The sequence below is a fragment of the Cetorhinus maximus genome, chromosome 21 (assembly GCF_964194155.1).
Source record: "Cetorhinus maximus chromosome 21, sCetMax3.hap1.1, whole genome shotgun sequence".
Taxonomy (NCBI): Eukaryota; Metazoa; Chordata; class Chondrichthyes; order Lamniformes; family Cetorhinidae; genus Cetorhinus; species Cetorhinus maximus.
The window spans coordinates 87,996,837-88,014,668 of NC_135899.1; positions in this window are offsets into that span (position 1 = coordinate 87,996,837).

Here is a 17,832-nt window from a genome sequence, read left to right on the forward strand (position 1 = left end):
TACAGTTGTACAGGAGTGGACTGGTGGTGAATGAACCCACTGGTTCATCATAGAAGGGATCTACTCCTCTATAGTTATCTCCATTTCTGTCCTATCTCAGTTCATCTCCAGTTGAAATCCTTATCCATGCCTTCCTAACCTCAAGGCCCAACTATTCCAATGCCCTCTCACCTGTCTCCCACCTTGAAACCTCCGTAAACACGAGTTCATCCAAAACTCTGCTGCCCATATCCTGACTTGCACCAAATCCCTTTCAACCAACACCCCTGGTCTCTCTGACCTACACTGGCTCCTAGTCTGGAAATGCCTCCATTTTAAAATTCGCATTCTTGTTTTCAAATCCTTCCATTGACTTATCTGCTCCCCATTTCTGTTACCTCTTCTGTTACCTACAAGCACATCCTGTCCTCTCAGAACCCTGCACTCCTCTAATTCCAGCCTCTTGAATATCCCCAATTCTCATCATTTCACCATTGGCGGCTGTGCCTACTACTGCTGTCAAGCACAACTGTTACACATACTAGCACTCCAGATATCCAGAGAAATTCTCTGGGGACACAGGTTTCAAATCCCAGCACGACAGGAGGTGAAATTTGAATTCAATAAAAAATCTGGAATTAGAAATTCAGTGGCCATGAAACTATTGTCGATTGTCGTAAAAACCCACCTGGTTCACTAATGCCCTTTGAGGAAGGAAATCTGCCATCCTTACCTGGTCTGGCCTACATGTGACATCAGACCCACATTAATGTGGTTGACTCTTAAATGCCCTCTGAAATGACCTAGCAAGCCACTCAGTTCTCAAAGGGCAATTAGGGACGGGCAATAAATGTTGGCCCAGCCAGCGATGCCCACATCCCATAATGAACAAAAGAAAAATCAGTGGTTCTCTGTGCTGATTTGGTGTCACTCTTCTTGACGATGACTTCAATGCCGTTGTTCACACCCGGCCAATAGACTGTTTCTCTTGCAAATCTTCTCATCCTATCTATGCCCATGTGTGAATGATGAAGTTGTTGAAAAATATCAAAACGCAAAGGTTCCGATATGGATGACCCGCCTCACTTTAAATATCACTCCCCAAAGATGCCTAGCTCACCCCGGTAAGGCCAAAATGGTCTCCCGCGTTCTTCGACATGCTGAATTGATTCAGGCTATCCTTCGATGATGGTTTTCCAGTTAATGTAATGTGGAATCTTTCACTGTTTTTTCTTGTAGCTACTGGCATTTGTGTTGTACAGGGCGTACCAGATCAATTGACAGACTTGCATTCTCCTGCAAGTGTAATGTTGCAGCTCCCCTGAAGCTGACAATTTTGTAGAAACATTTTGGAAATTTGAGGTTAAGTTGATGAACTGAGGTGATAGGAGTAGTTTCTGAGGTTGATCTGCCTTGTGATGTCTGATTAATACCATGGATTGTCACTAATGTGAGTTTACGGAATGCCGATAGACCTGCGATAGCTAGGCCTTTAGTCTCCACAATGTAGAACATCTGTGGCACCCAGGTGAATTGATTGTACTCACACTCCAGTGCTACAGAACCTGCACATGGAATTATTGAACCATTGTACGATTAAAGATTCACAGCCATTAAGGATTCGCCATGGTCTTCCATTTCTTTAGATGCATGTCTTTTAGAATTTGCAGGGGTAGTATGTTAACACTTTCTCCTGTGTCAATCTTGGCCAATAATGAGTAGTTAACAACTATTTTAGGACAGATAGCTTGAATTGTGGCAAACAGCTGGGATAGTGTGAGGTATTTATGTTTTTCATGAGACTGACGGTGTGAAGTATGTGTTCATCGCTCATTGTCTCGTCATGCACATCGCTGTCATTTTCTGGTTCGTCAATCGCCTCATGTCTATGTTTCCGACAGGATACTAGACTGTCATTCTTATTGCTTGAAGGTACCCATTGTATATGGACTGTTTAAATCAGTGCATGGCTCTTTGTAGCTGCATCAGCCTTTACTCTAGCGCAACTACCACTGCCAATGGCCCTTTCTGCCACATGCCTTGCAGAAAGCTGGGCATTTCCTTGGTGCAAGCAGAAGGCCGCACCTTCCACATGGCTTACTAGGTTTAGGTATTTTATTGAAGGTGTCAGCAATGATGATTATAAGACCTGTAAGCTTCGTCGATCTGTCAGGATCACTTCGTACTTACATCCATCCTTGAGTAGTGCTTCAATGCTCTACGTTTTGGGCCTGTCTAGCAGGTCTGCCTGGAATGCTTCCAACTCTATAATTCTGTCTGCTAGTGCTGCGTTTGAAAAATTACAATATGTACCCCTTATCTCTGCATCTGCTGACGATGCAGTCTATGAACTCTGCAGGTTGTTGTTGAAATGACATGAACTTCAGTCGATGAATACGGAAGTTTAACCTGATTCTGAACCAGTCTTCCAATGTATTCCATATCTTTTGGGGATTCTTTAGCTCTTCTGCTGTTAATCCTGATGTATGCAGCCTATGTAGACCTTCATTCCCAATTGCAAGGTGATTTTTTATCACTTTCTTATCTGGTTCAGACATACCTGAATCAAGAAACCATAGCTCTGTGCACTGTTTAAACATTCTGAATTCAGATGGTTGGTCAGTTGCAGCCCAATTTAAAGTAGGGAATTTTGGGGACATTCTGACAATATCCCTTTGATTTTCCTTTTCCTATAGCACCCGGGAAGAGTGTTGCTGTAGCGGCTATTCCTGCGCTATTCTGAAACTCCGCCCATTATAACTGCAACCTTCTCTAGCCCGATGTTTTTGACTTTTTTGGGGTTTTTTTTGTTTGAATCTCCCTCGCTCGCTATCGATCCGGCCCACATGCTGGTTCCTCGCCTTCCCCAACACAGCTAACCCGGTGCTGGTTCTTTCAAGGTTCTGTCCCGCTTGCTGAACTGACAGGCTATGTACTGCAACCTCATCACAAGGGGTCTGCCAGCTCTTTATTTGAGCACTATCCCAGCTCAGCGTCTTCAGTCAGTCAGCACACTGCCGTTTCAGCACTCTCTGATGCTGTACCTTCCGAACAATCTGACCAAAACATCGAGGGTTGTCTCATGACAAGTAGCATGATCTAAGACGGTTCACCATGTCACACCTGTACTGAATCTTACTGCAGGCGGAACACCATGTTGTTTAGAAGGAATCACTGCTGCACACCATATTGTGTGTGTGTTATAATGATATAAAGGCACCAATCGCTCATAAGCGATTGAGGAAACATATTGTGGATTCATTTATCTATTCCAGGCGCAGGTGAACATGTATACATGGGCAGAAAGCTTGGAGACACTAGGAGCAGTGCTGTGTCCTGCTCCAATGTCAAAGTGAAACTGTGCCTGGATCACATGACACATTTAAAGTGATGGCATATTGCTATCCCTTAAAGGCATATTACAACAGTGCCTGCAGTTACTTGCCAGCATTGCTGTTCAGTGCTGCAAGGATACAACAACGTGCCTCAGAGTAGCTGTGCAAAACCACTTCCTATCCCTGGTGAAAATGCCAATGTGGCTTATTGTTAAGAGTCAATAAAAATGTCACCTTGCTCTCCCTCTATCTCCGCAGAGGAAACAGCTTCTCTGTGTGGACCCTATCAAATCCTTTTTTAATATTTTAAACACCTTGATTAGATCATCCCTCAATCTTCCATCTTTTTTCTTTGTATCGTTTGTAATTCCCTTTGTGCAAAGTATTTTGAGACATTTCTGAGCGGTGTGACAGAGTGTCACGTAAACCCATTGCATAAACCATTATATTCATTATGTAGACCCAGCAGCCACTTACATTCCTACATTACGACGGTGATGATAGTTCACTGGCTGCAATGTGCTGTGTGACATCCCGGGGTGGTGAAAGGTGCGGACAGAAATGTATTCTTCTTCCCTTTACTGTTCATTGAAGCATTGTTTGATGGAAGGAATAAAAGAGAAAAAGTAAGGGGATAAAACGATTCTACCCAGTGCCAGCATCAATGTCTAAAAAAACAATTTGCACAACTGGGAGTGTGATGACATTGATCAGTGAATTCCCAGAGGGTGGGGCTGTAAAAGAATGAAAACTGAGAATGCTTTGACGTGGAACTCCAGCGGGGTGGAGGGCAGGATTTTTGGGTTTTGTCGAGCGGGCGTGGTGGGTGTGGTGGGTGGAAACAGCCGGCCGTCCGCGATGGGCCCCAGGCCGTGATTTCATGCTGGCTGGCCAGTTAACAGCCAATTAACAGCGTGGAAGGCTCAGCAGGGGGTGGGGGAAGGGGCGGAAGGAAAGCTCCCCGAAAGCAGAGAGCGGCCTCGGGGAACTGACGAATTTTAAACCAACGAATAAAGTTTTAAAAATGATGGAAAAAGCGTCCACACAGCAAACTCACTCACCTTTAACGTGTAGATTTGATAAAATTCTGCCCAAACACTTTTTATTTTTAAAATTTAATGACGGAAGCCTCATCGGGCCCGTGGATGAGGTTTCCTCAAAAATCCAAAGGCCGCCCGGCCTATTCGCCTGCCCAACTGTAACGTTGGACGGGCAGCGAAAAATACAGCTTAATTAATTGATTAATGGCCTTAAAGGGCCTCTTAATTGTCGGCGGGCGCGCGGCTGACTCTCGCGCTGGCCCGCCGACCGAAATATCACACGGGTGCGCGATGAGGTCAGGACGCTCGCCCGGCATCATCGCGCGCTGTTCCACGCTCGAGCGTGTCGGGCGCGCGCCCACACACTCGAGCAGAAAACCCTGCCCCAGGTGAAACGTGAACCTACCTGTACTCTGTTCAGGTGTCATCTGGCTGACTATGTGTTTCCAATAGCCTCTGAATTAATTCCCAAGGCAGCATGAGTCAGCGTGTACCGATCATTTGCAAAGAAAACCTCCGGGAATACAGACACGCTTTCAGATTTCTTGTGCATCTGCAGGAGGTTGCAATAAGTCACCGGACACCCTGAGGCTGTTTTTGAATAGAGTTGACTGTAAAGCACGATTTCGCAACCTCTGGAACCTTGCCCAGCCCTACAACCCTCGGAGGTCCCTGCATTCCTCCAATTCTGGTCCCATGCGCAATCTTTGGTTTTTTCCACTGGTGGCTGTGCTAAGGCTCTAAACTCTGGAATTCCCTCCCTAAACCTCTCCGCCTGTCCTAATATTTCCTGATGTGACCCAAGTGTCTAATTAAGCTGCTGTTATGCCCTGTAGGGTGCTTTACAAAGTAAGGCATTGTGTACATCCAGCCTGTTCTTGTGGGCTTATGCTGTCAACCTGATGGACTGTTCTCTTGCACAGCTGACTTCTCGATATTTCTGTTGTAGTTTGGATTCCCACAGGTTGACATCTTATGAGTAAGTTCCCAGTGTTTACAGAACTCATGCCCGCTCTCTTAACGACTGACATACCCACGGAGGGGTGAACCGAAGTGCTCCAGGCGTTCGGAGGGACACTACCTCAGGATGTGTCACACGCTCATCCCTGTGTTCTTCTGTGGGTTGAAGTGGATGGGTGGACTCCCATGGGCTGCATATTTTGTCCTGAACAATAGAACCAGGGGGCATGGCCTGCACTTTAAGATTGGTAAATTCAAAACAAATTTGTGGAAACAACAGGTGGAATGAATAGAGCCCACCAAAGCGGGCACAACAGGGGGGGGGTGGGGCCAGACAATTGGGCAGAGTACCCACGCCTTATTCCCAGCATTAGGAAAACTGTCCCTAATTTAGTGCGAGGTGCAAAGGGCCCACGTCACAATGAGCCACTTAAAGTAAATTATCCCTGACCTCACTAGGATTTAATGGCGGCTCATGAATTTAATGGGAGTGGCACAGCTCTCCCACACCTCCTGTTGGGTTTGCCATTGGTTTAACAATGGTTCCCTCATTGACGGACAATCATTGCTCGATTGCAGGAACAAGCATCAGGAAGGTGGGGGCTGCTGAAAGTCACCCCCCCCCTGCCCAGCATCCAACCCTCCTTGCCTCCCCTCACCAGGTGCCCCCTCCCCAAGACCCCCATGTTATCCCACTCACCCGTCTCCAGGAATCCCACGATGATCCCTGGTGAAGGCTTCAGAGCATGACTGGCAGCAGACACCGCTCCTGGTCACGCTGTCTGCAATGGAGAGCGGCCAGCCTTTGACTGGCCCAGCTTCTGGAACCGCTGCAGTCCCTGCAGTGTAGGTACACCCACTGTGCAGTTAGGGAGGGAGTTCCTGGATTTTGACCCAGTGACAGTGAAGGAACAGCAATATATCCAAATCAGGATGGTGAGTGACTTGGATGGGAACTTCCAGGTGGTGGTGTTCCCATTTATCCGCTGCCCTTGTCTTTCTAGATGGTGGTGTTCGTGGGTTTGGAAGGCGCTGTTGAAGGAGCCTTGGTGAGTTCCTGCAGTGCATCTTGTAGATAGTACACACTGCTGCTACTGTGCATTGGTGCTGGATGGAGTGAATGTTGAAGGTGGTGGATGAGATGTCAACCAAGCGGCTGCCTTTTCCTGGATGATGTCGAGGTTTCTCAGTGTTGTGGGAGCTGCACTCATCCAGGCAAGTGGAGAGTATTCCATCACACTCCTGACTTGTGCCTTGTAGATGGTGGACAGGCTTTGGGGAGTCAGGAGGTGAGTTACTTACCGTAGAATTTCCAGCCTCTGACCTGCTCTTGTAGCCACAGTATTTATATGGCTAGTTCAGTTTAGTTTCTAGTCAATGGTAACTGTCAGGATGTTGATAATGGAGGATTCAGTGATGGTAATGCCATTGAATGTCAAGGGCCAATGGTTAGATTCTCTTTCGTTGGATATCGTCATTGCCTGGCACTTGTGTGGCGCGAATGTTACTTGCCACTTATTAGCCCAAGCCTGGATATTGCCCAGATCTTGCTGCATTTGGACATGGACTGCTTCAGTATCTGAGGAGTCGTAAATGGTGCTGAACATTGTGCAATCATCCCCACTTCTGACCTTATAATGGAGGGAAGGTCATTGATGAAGAAGATGAAGATGGTTGGGCCGAGGTCACGACCCTAAGAAACTCCTGCAGTGATGTCCTGGAGCTGAGATGACTGACCTCCAATGACCACAATCATCATCCTTTGTGCTAAGTATGATTTCAACCAGAGGAGAGTTTTCCCCCTGATTCCCATTGACTCCAGCTTTGCTAAGGCCCCTTGATGCCACACTCGGTCAAATGCAGCTTTGATATCAAGGGCAGTCACTCTCCCCTCACCTCCGGAGTTCAGTTTCTTTGTCCATGTTTGGATCAAGGCTGTAATGAAGTCAGGAGCTGAGAGGCCCTGGGGGAGCCCAACCAATGTCAGTGTCAGTGAGCAGGTTATTGCTGAGAAAGTGCTGCTTGATAACACTGTTGATGACCCCTTCCATCACCTTGCTGGGTTGACAGCTAACCCATCAACCTTGTTTGTACGACCCACTGCGTGGTGCCCTAACCCATGAGTCCATCACAGGAGTTCCTCAAACATAAATAAATCACTTATTGAATCCATTCTAATCACCACTGTGGAACTCTTAATTGAATTTTCTATCGAAAGTTCAAGGGCCCTTGCAAGCCACTAGATATTTTTGTTGCATTAGGGCATTGCTATGAAGGCTGGTCAATGGACTTCAGGTGAAGATTAGCCATAAGCTGACAGAATGACATAGCAGGCTCGAGGGGACGAATGATTTACCGCTCTTCCGGTTGTATAGCTTTCCCTATCACGGACCTAATCTAATTTGTCTAATCATAGAATGGTTACAGCACTGAAGGAAGCCATTTTGCCCACTGTGTCTGTGCCAGCTCTCTGTAAAGCAACTCAGCTAGCAAAATCCCTTTGAAAATAATTGCACAGAACACCAGAATGTCAGTCCATCCTCACAGCCAGTTCTGAAACTCTGCCAATGAAAGCAGCAAGGCTGAATCCATGAGTTCCTATAATATTGACTCACATGTCTACCGTTCCAGACCCATACTTCCTTTAGATAAAAGCATCTTACCTTCCTTTCCAAGTCCCTCAGCTCTCCGGAGGTGACAAATGAAACCCTGGCATGTTGTCAAGGCAACAAAGTTCAAAGCAGTAAAAGCTGAAATTTAAATTCAGAACAACAACAAAACACAATTATACAGCTCCTTTGAAATAGTAAAACATCCCAAGGCATACATTTTTAAAATTTAATTCATGGGGTGTGCTGTGCTGCTGGCTAGGCCAGCATTTATTGTCCATCCCTAATTGCCCTTGAGAAGGTGGTGGTGAGCCAGCTTCTTGAACCGCTGCAGTCCATGTGGTGTAGGTACACCCACAGTGCTGTTAGGGAGGGAGTTCCAGGATTTTAGACCCAGCGACAGCGAAGGAATGGCGATATATTTCCAAGTCAGGATGGTGTGTGGCTTGGAGGGGATCTTGCAGGTTGTTTTGTTCCCATGCATCTGCTGCTCTTGTATAAGTTGTGGGTTTGGAAGGCGCTGTCAAAAGAATCTAGGTGAGTTCCTGCAGTGCATTTTGTAGATGGCACACACTGCTGCCACTGTGCGTCGGCGGTGGAGGGATTAAATGTTTAAGGTGGTGGATAGACGGGCTGCTTTGTCCTGAATGGTGTCCAGCTTCTTAAATGTTGTTGGAGCTGCACTCGCCCAGGCAACTGGAGAGTGTTCCATCACACTCTTGATTTGTGCCTTCATACAAGATTATCAAATTAGGTTGAACACCAAGCATAATAAGAAGGTATCAGAACAGGTGACCAAATGTTTGATCAAAGGGGTAGTTTTAAGGTGTGTCTTAAAGGAGCAGAGAGACATGGAGAGAATTCCAGAGCTTAGGCCCAAGGTAACTGAAGACATGGTCACCAATGGTGCAGCAATCAAAATGGTGGATGTGCAAGATGCTAGAATTGAAGGAACACAGGGATCTCAGAGGATAGTAGGCCTGGAAGAGGTTATAGAGATAGGGAGAGACTAGCCCATAGAGGGATTTGAAAACAAGGATGAGATTTTTTAAATTAAGACATTGCCCGACAGAGATCCAATGTAGGTCAATGAGCGCAGGAGTGATGGGTGAATGGGACTTGGTGTGAGTTATGATACATTAGAACTAGTGTCAAGCAACCCTTCAAAAATTTTTGTTTAGGGTTTTTGGCCAGGTAGGGGAACTGAAAATCTGAGAATCACTCAATAAAATGGTGGATACAATGATGGGGATATGGGACCAGGAGTAGTCTATTTAGCCCCTCAAGCCTATTTCACCACTTAATTCATGGCTGATCTCCATTTGGTTTCACATCCCACAATAACATTACCTAGCAAAAATCCATCAACATCAGCTTTGAAATATTCAGTTCAGCCCCAGCCTTATAGTATTAGGGTGTTCAGGGCTGAAAGGGTTAAAATGTGGGACTGGAAAAACAGTGCGGCCTACATGATGATGTAAAAGATATAAATGACCAGGAGTCACGAAGGAGAAAGCTCATGGCTTAGACTGAGTAATAACTGTAGTCTTGTATATTTGTAAATAATTATGTTCCTCTAATAAACCAGTTACCGTTCAGACATATCTATGTCTCTGTAATTGTTCCTTAGCCAGTAACAACCAACATACAACATAGTGGCAGCAGCGAAGGACCCAGAAATGTCCGAAAATCAACTTTTAAAAAGTTTGCAAGTCTGCCCTGAAAAAGTAGGCACCAAAACTGAAGATTTCAGTAATACAGTTGAAAATCATCAAAAGAGCTCCACAGAAGACATGGAGGTGAGAGGCAGAGAGAAAAAAATCAACTGTTCCACTTACTAAGGGCTGCACTATAGCATGTGGTGGTCCGTGAAAAATCCCTATTCAGCAGCAGAGCCAAAGAACATGGCAACGATCGAGGGAGGGTGAGTAAACCTTGAAAAGGCTCAAAATCTTCAGATTAACATCACAGTAAGCAGGCAGCACTGGGAAAATTCCATTTCAGCGGGTGCGGGTTTTCACCCACACACCCTGCAGCCCGAGTCCGAGCTTGGCATCATTACACATGGCAGCAACAATTGAAAAAAACATTTGGGTGCTGAAACACGATTCCCCATTTGGGAGGGGCGGGGGTGTAAGCAGTGAACAGAGTTTAATAGTAACTTGCAGTGATTAGTTTCAAAATTCTAAAAAATTTAGGAAGTTTTGCCAAAAAGGGTCAGGGATGGCAGCAGGTATCAGTGAAAGGCTGATCAGCACAGGAAAACTCCGTTACTGCAACAGAAGTTTAAAACATCTAGGCCGACCTTACAAGAGCTTAAAGGAGCTATGGATTCCAAATTCACCTCGACAGACTGATTTGGGCACTTGGAAGGGCCAGGCCAAATGTAGAATTGGGCACTATGGAAGAAGAGATTTTTTAAGATCCAGAATTGCATTCAGATTGAACAGTAAGTCAGAGGCTGAATGAGTCAATACATTATTGTGCTCCATTGGAGCAATTGTTAATGATGTGATAGCAAGACTTGGCATTAATTAAACAACAAGCAAATTCGAAGAAATCATTAAAATCTTTGTTAGTTATTTTAATTTATGGAGTAACAAGATATTAGAACAAGCCAAATTTAACAAAAGGATCCAGAAACCTAGCGAACCAGTAGACACCTGTATCAATTGGCTGAAGGTTGCGAATATGGTGATACGAGACCACATGTTAGTCATTGTTACCGATGACACCCTATCTGACCTACTGGAATCCAAAGAAGACTTTGGATATGGCAATACAGTTAGTCAGGCAATCAAAGGTCCATCAACAAAATAGAACCACACCGAGAGCATAAGAGAAACCGTGATTCAGAAAACCCCTAATGGTGGCACAACTTATTGCACAAAAGAATGTTCCAGGGAAGAAGACAACTCATGGAACAAAAGCTCAAGGTGCCATTAAACCATGCCAGCGCTGTGGAGCCCAAAATCCCCGCAAGGGTGAACAGTGTCCTAAAAGCACTGCAGAACGCTTTCACTGCAAAAGGTTTGGACACTTTGTATCTAGAAGTTTTAGTTCTGCCCATCTTTCCACAGAGAATACCAAGGGAATCTTCACACACAAGGCCATTAATGAAATTGAGGAATCTCAACAAGAAGAGGGGCAACAATGTTTCACAGGTGAGGTCAAAGATCCAATATACACATTCCGGAATTTGGATGTTTGTGTCTACGGACACTTCACTGATTTCAAATTGGACACAGGGGCGAGTCTCGTCCGACAAAGGACTGTGACTAGCAAAACAATGACTGAAACCCAGTTGTATGGTCCAGGAGGGATCATACTGCCAGTCACAGGTGTGCAGCAAGCGACGCTCCAATGCAGGAACAAACAGATACTGGAAATGTTATATGTTATTCACAAACAAGAGTTTTCTCTTCTGAGCTGTGTCAACCTCCAACTCATCAAGACAGTGGAGACGTCAATGAGCAGACAATCATCGATGAATCCAAATCAGAGCCCCTCAAACTTTCCACATGGACTGATGATCTAGATTAGGATTTCAGCGGTGATTTTTCGACACTCTTCACAGAAGCTGATCATCCAGCCCTTTTCCAAGATGTCCAGCAGATGAAGGATAAACGTGTGCTTACTGAAGCAGTAATGACCCAATTGGGCCAACGAATAGCTGAATGTGACTGATGCCTCATCACTCTGTGAGTCTACTGAGAAGGTGGAAGGCGAAACTCAAGTGTTAAAATACACTGGTACAATACCAGATTCATCTGACAGTGGTGACCCCTTTTTAAATGCATCCACACGTATCCATCCACCAAAAGTGGCAGTCCAGGATACGAGCAGTCAAAAACGTCCAGAACTAGAGAGAGAACAGAACCAAAGTCCACTTCTTCCACACTGGAAGACACTGGCCTTCCTGCTACACCAGGGTTACTGGAATCTGAGGGAAAGCGAGACGTTGATCAAGTGCCTTCCTCACAGATTCCTATTCTGCCTAAACAATTGTTCCCAGAGGCAGCAGTCCAGGATTACCCAAGAGTTCATGAACCAGAGGCTACAAGGAATCACCAATCCAGAAATAAAGAAAGACAGACAAAATCGTCAAAAAGAACCAGGGTCAACTCAACCAATAAGAATAGGGAACATTTCAAACAATAAGAAAGGGATAAACCCACAAAACTCCAATCATGAAAGAGAACCAACAGATTGAGAGAGGTATAACAGCAAGGAGAGGCAAGCAAGGATCAAGTCTAGATCCAAATGAGAGAATTACCCATTATACATTTGGAAGAACCAGATGCTGAGAGTCAAACTGATGATGCACCAGATACTGCAACTCTTACTGAAGACCAACCAAGTCAAAGCAAAGAAATCCAAAGGGAGACAGTTGATCTTCCAAGCATCAAAAGGACTTGATCATGGAGAGTCGTGAGACCTCCAGACTGATTGAATCTATGAAGTCAGAGACTTGGTGGGGGGAGAGGGGGGGGAGGCGTTGGTGCTGGTATATTAATATAAATGTAAAATATATTTGGACAGGGGGAGATGTAGTATCAGGATGTTCAGGGCTTAAAGGGTTAATGCGTGGGACTGGAGAAACAGTACCAACCATATGATGATGTAAGAGATGCACGTGACCAACAGTTGAGAAGGAGAAAGCTCATGGTTTAGACTGAGCAACACCTGTCATCTTGTATATCTGCAAATAATTATGTTCCTCCATTAAACCAGTCAGACTTATCTATGTCTCTGCATTTGTTCCTTAGCCACTAACAATCAACATGCAACAAGCCCCGGCATCATTTCGGGGAAGAAAGTTCTCAACTTCCACTATTCCATGGGATGTCTCTATGTGGATGAGGTCAGACTCTATTTTGGGATCTTGTTGCTGTTGTTGGTATCTCACTGAAGTGGTTGGTCATCCTGCAAATCTGGTTAGTGAACAGCAGCATGCTATTTGACCAGATCATAGCAGAGTCTGACCCTGTCCTCACCCAAAGTTCACTAGTCATCACTCAATGCCAATCAGTAGTGGCAACTCCTGATTGTTTTCATCCTCTCCTGAATCCAACTTTAGAACAGACCAGGAATTAATCCAAGGACTCGCCTGGATTGTATTTCATGTATTTACCAATTTGCTCATTAAAGAAGCTCTTAACACAGACAGGCAGACTGACAGCTTATCTGCTCTTAATTAAAGGACAGTTACTCTTCAAATAGTTGGGCAGAAACAGTTTGGGAATAATTATTTTGTTCTGTCACACAAATATTGTGCTCACACCATACTTAAATATTCAAGCATCTGGTCCATTAGTTAATGATACTGTATGAAAATTTAAATTCAGCCCTCCCAAGGACAACGATTGCAAAGGTTAACCATGGATGCCTTACATCAACATCTGCTTTTCCTTATGAAGATTTTTAATTTGTTATTACTTTGGCATTTTCTCCTTATTATTTATGAAGATTTTTGCCCAAGATGTAGGAACACATTAAGAGCACTGATGCAGACTGTTAACAGTTGGTACACCAGATGGTACAAAACTATTATATTTCACAAATATTCATCAGTCAATTATGTCATAAATGTACAGCATTGAGTATGAACATAAGACAACCAAAGGATAGATCTGACCATCTAATGGCAGAACTATAAGTGGTTTGGGCTGGAAAGGACACTCTAGTGTCAACTGTGGCTCACTGGGTACCATTCTCATCTCTGAGACGGAAGGTTTGTGTGTTCAAGGGCCATTCCATTTCAGCGCAAGTCTATACCGACACTCCCAGTGACTGTACTGAGGGAGGGCTGCACGGTCTGAGGTGCTGTTTTTTCAGATGAGACATTAAACCGAGGCTCCATCTGCCCTTTCAGATGAGATGCCACCATTTTGAGAGCAAGGGGGTTGTCCCCGATGTTCTGGCCAATAGTCATCCCTCAACCAACAGCACAAAAACCAGATTACCTGCTCGTTATCACACCGCTGTTCGTTGGATCTTGCTGTGTGCAGGTTGGCTGCCATCATTACAATAGTCACTACACGTTAAATATATTTCTGTGCTTTGGGGCATCCCGGATGAAGCTATATAAGTACAAACATTTCTTTGGATAATTTTCATTGGCATGAAAGAAGTACATGGAAACACTTTCTCAAATCAGCACGCAGTCTACTATTAAAACTGGCTGCAGCCTTTTTTTTTATTTTCCATCTGCTTTACAAAATTCAGAATGATAATCTTGTACAGCAACATTTTTCAAAGATAATGTGTGGCAGAAAAGCTGTGATACACATTCAGTAGGTTCTCAAAAAATGTTTTAAGGCGTCTGGACCAGTGGCTGTATTCACATAACAGGTCTAAGAATCGGAAAAGTGCTCAGACTGCTGCTTGCTTAGCGCTCTCCTGCTTAACACATTCCAGCCCCAACTTCCCCTTTCCCTCACCCCCCAGCCCCAGGAATGGTTCTGGGCCATGTTAGCTCCTCTAATCTTTATGAACACTGACTTTAGTTATTCTACTCTGGGGATATATGGAGTGGAGGCCTGGTATTATTCCATGGTGAGGCTTCTGGTCACTAGTGTGTCTTCTGTTAGGTTTCCGGGTAGAACTGGTTGACATAAGTCACCCACCTTTCTCCCTTCAGCTGGGATGGGGCTTACTAAGCCAAGGAGAAATGGTTCAAACACCCAAAAAATTGGCCTGTGACCATTTAAAGAAATAAAAGGTCTCTTTTTGAGTCAGAGCCTGTTGAACTGAGCAATCTCTAAGAACATAATCCAACAACTTCCACTGTTACCTCAGTATGGAAACCAACATGGGACAAAAGTCAGCTTTTTTTTCTTTAACCAGACCTAGCTTCCATTTGGGAAGAGCGGGGGGAAAGGAAGGTTCAACTTGCGTAGCATTAAAATTCAGACAAATCAAAACGCAATCCTGACAATTATATGCCAATGCTTGAACCTCTCAGCACCAACAGGAACCAGAGACCCTAATCACCCTCCCACAAGAACAGAGAAGCATATTCACTGGTAAACAACCAGGGGACCGGTTTCCAAATAGTTCCAAGCTGTTGGAATAAACAGATAGGCACACCAGCCACTAGACCATACATCTGGACATTCAACCACCCCCCCCTCCCACCCCGATAGCCTATAAATGTCAAACAGCACAAAGACCACTAGACCCAAAGAACTGGATACAGACCACTGCCAAGAATATCAAGCATGTGAAGCCACCCACCATCTTATCGCCACTGGACAGACAAGGATCAAACAAACACTAAATACAACAGAGTAGAAACTCAGCTTGGTCACTCTCACTCCTGACACTGCTGGCAGTCATTTACCCAAATACAGTGACAGGCACTAAGAAAGTTGTGGGATGCAAAATAAATGGTGCCTGGGATGCCAAAAGGAACATTAACCACAATGTAATGTCTTTTCTCCTCAGACAATATGTGCCTTGAATGTGAAACCTTATATTTTATGTAAACTTACAGCTACAGTAGTAACCTAGACATTATGAAGCAATGGGGAGTAAGAGTCAAACCAAAGTCAACAAGTGTACAAAGACTGTGTCTACCTAACTATAGAAGACTATGTAAGTTTGAGGGTCATTTTTTCTACGTGAAGTGAGTACTGTGGTATCTGCTTGAGTATCACCAAATGTCTCTATTTCTGGAATAGAATCCGATGAACAGCAAGTTACTGCCAATATCAAGGTACCAGGACACCATCGCAACTGACCGTAAAATCACCACCAACCATAAAACCACCACCAACCACAGCATCACCATCAATTGTAGCATCACCACCATCCAGAAGACATTGGAAATCAAGTTTGGTCCTTGCCAAAAAACGGCCAGGGGTTTGATACAGAAAGGTGGCTTTCTTTTTATCCTTTCCACTCACCTAAAGAGTGGCCAGAGACCATAAACCCACCAATAGGCAATTAGACGGTGAACCTCCCACCTCATGCTCCCCAGTGTAAAACAGACATGACCACTAAGCCATAGAGTCTATCTTCTACCTTGTAATTGCCAAGACACACTTTCATTCTGCCTGACTGGTTAAGGAACGTAGGAACAGGGAGAGGCTATTCAGCTCTTCAAACCTCAAAGGTGTTCCACCATTCAGTTAGATCGCACTTCAGCTTTATCTACTCACCTGGATTCAGGGATGCCTATTACTTTTTGCCAAACAAAAATCTATCAATGTCACTTTTAAAATTTTCAATTAACCCGCAGCCTCAACAGCTTTTTGGGGAATAGAGAGTTCTAGTCCCCTTTCCGTGGTAGTGCTTCCTGACATCAAACCTGAATGGCCTAACTGTAATTGTAAGATTCTGACCCCACTGTTCTGGACTCCCCCCCTCCCCGAGGAAAGAGTTTCTCTCTGCCTACCCTATCAAGTTCTGCATTAGATCAGCCTTAAGAATGGTTCATTATTTGTGCTCCTCCCCTTTTTAATTGGCTATTTTCTACTTTTGTTACTCAACAGTCATATCACGTGCTACGTTTTCTCCTGGGGTTCATCTTTATCCCAACTTCACTCTAGCCAACTAAAAAAAAAAGACTCCCACCCATCCCTCTATTAAATCCCTAAAATCAAAATCTATCACCTAGAAACCAAATAACCATTGTAACCCCTGAAATCAATGGTAAATCTTATGGTCACCATCAAAAGTACAAATTAGTTGCACTGACAATGTGTGGGCGGGCCTTCCTATATACTTTCCAACTCCATTCGTTATCATAATAGTACCTTGCTCCCTGTGTGGGCTGGGTATTGGGAATTTCCTTGTGGAACTCCTGATTGACCACCATAACTTTGGCTTGTGTGTGAATCTGGGGTTTCTGCTGATTTTCCACTGAATATGCGACAGCCAATCACAAGAATGTCCTGGGAAATTCCCGGCATTAATGCAAACCAATCAGCTGCAAAGATGATTGCTGTGAACCCCTACCGAAAACCATGGTCTGTGTATTTTCAATACAAAGAGTGGAATTGGTCAAAAAGGGAGGCCTACCACCACCTTCCCAGGGCCACGAGGAGATAACAATAAATGCAGCCTAGCCTACGCTGAAGCCCCATATCTCCGATAGTCGAAATTATCCTAAAGTGGGCGGAGACAGTCTCCCCATGGGGGAAAGAGACATCATCAATGCAGAAGCCTCCAGGATGGCACCCATCCTTCCCCTGTCTGTTAATGTCCTCAGTGACTCTCTCCTTCCTTAAATTTGCCTGCCACCACAATGTAACACACCATGCATTGCCACGGCATCTGTGCTAGAAGGTGTGTTGCTAGCACCATGGTAAAACTTGGTCGACATGCACTTCCCAGAAAGTTTCCCAAAGAAGCTAGGAGTACCGCCCCACCATTCTCAGTAAGCAAGGCCTCTCAGTCCATCTGCCTCAAACATCAGCAGCCATACAGTCTCTCTCCTGGGGTTTAGTTCATGAGGTTCGAGAAAGCATTACCTGGTGAAGGATTCAGTTCAAATGAGAAGGAATAAGAACCTTAGGGAGGGATTCCAGAGTTTAGGATCTGGACAGTGGAAGGCATGGTCATCAATGATGGAGCAATAAAAATCAGGGATGTGCAAGAGGCTAACATTGGATGAGCACAGAGATCTCAGAAGGTTTTTTCCTTTTCTTTCATGGGAAAGATGTGAACTTCACTGGCAATCCCAGAATTTGTTGCCCATCCCTAATTTCCCTTGAAAAGGTGGTGGTGGGTCATCTTATAACTCTATGGCTTTCTGGGTCATTTCAGAGAGGCAGTTAAAATCGAGCCAACCACATTGCTGTGGGTCTGGGATGGCACTTTAGTTAACCAGATATGTTTTTATATAGTATCATTACCAAGACTAGCTTTCTATTCCAAATTTATTAATAAACTGATATTTAA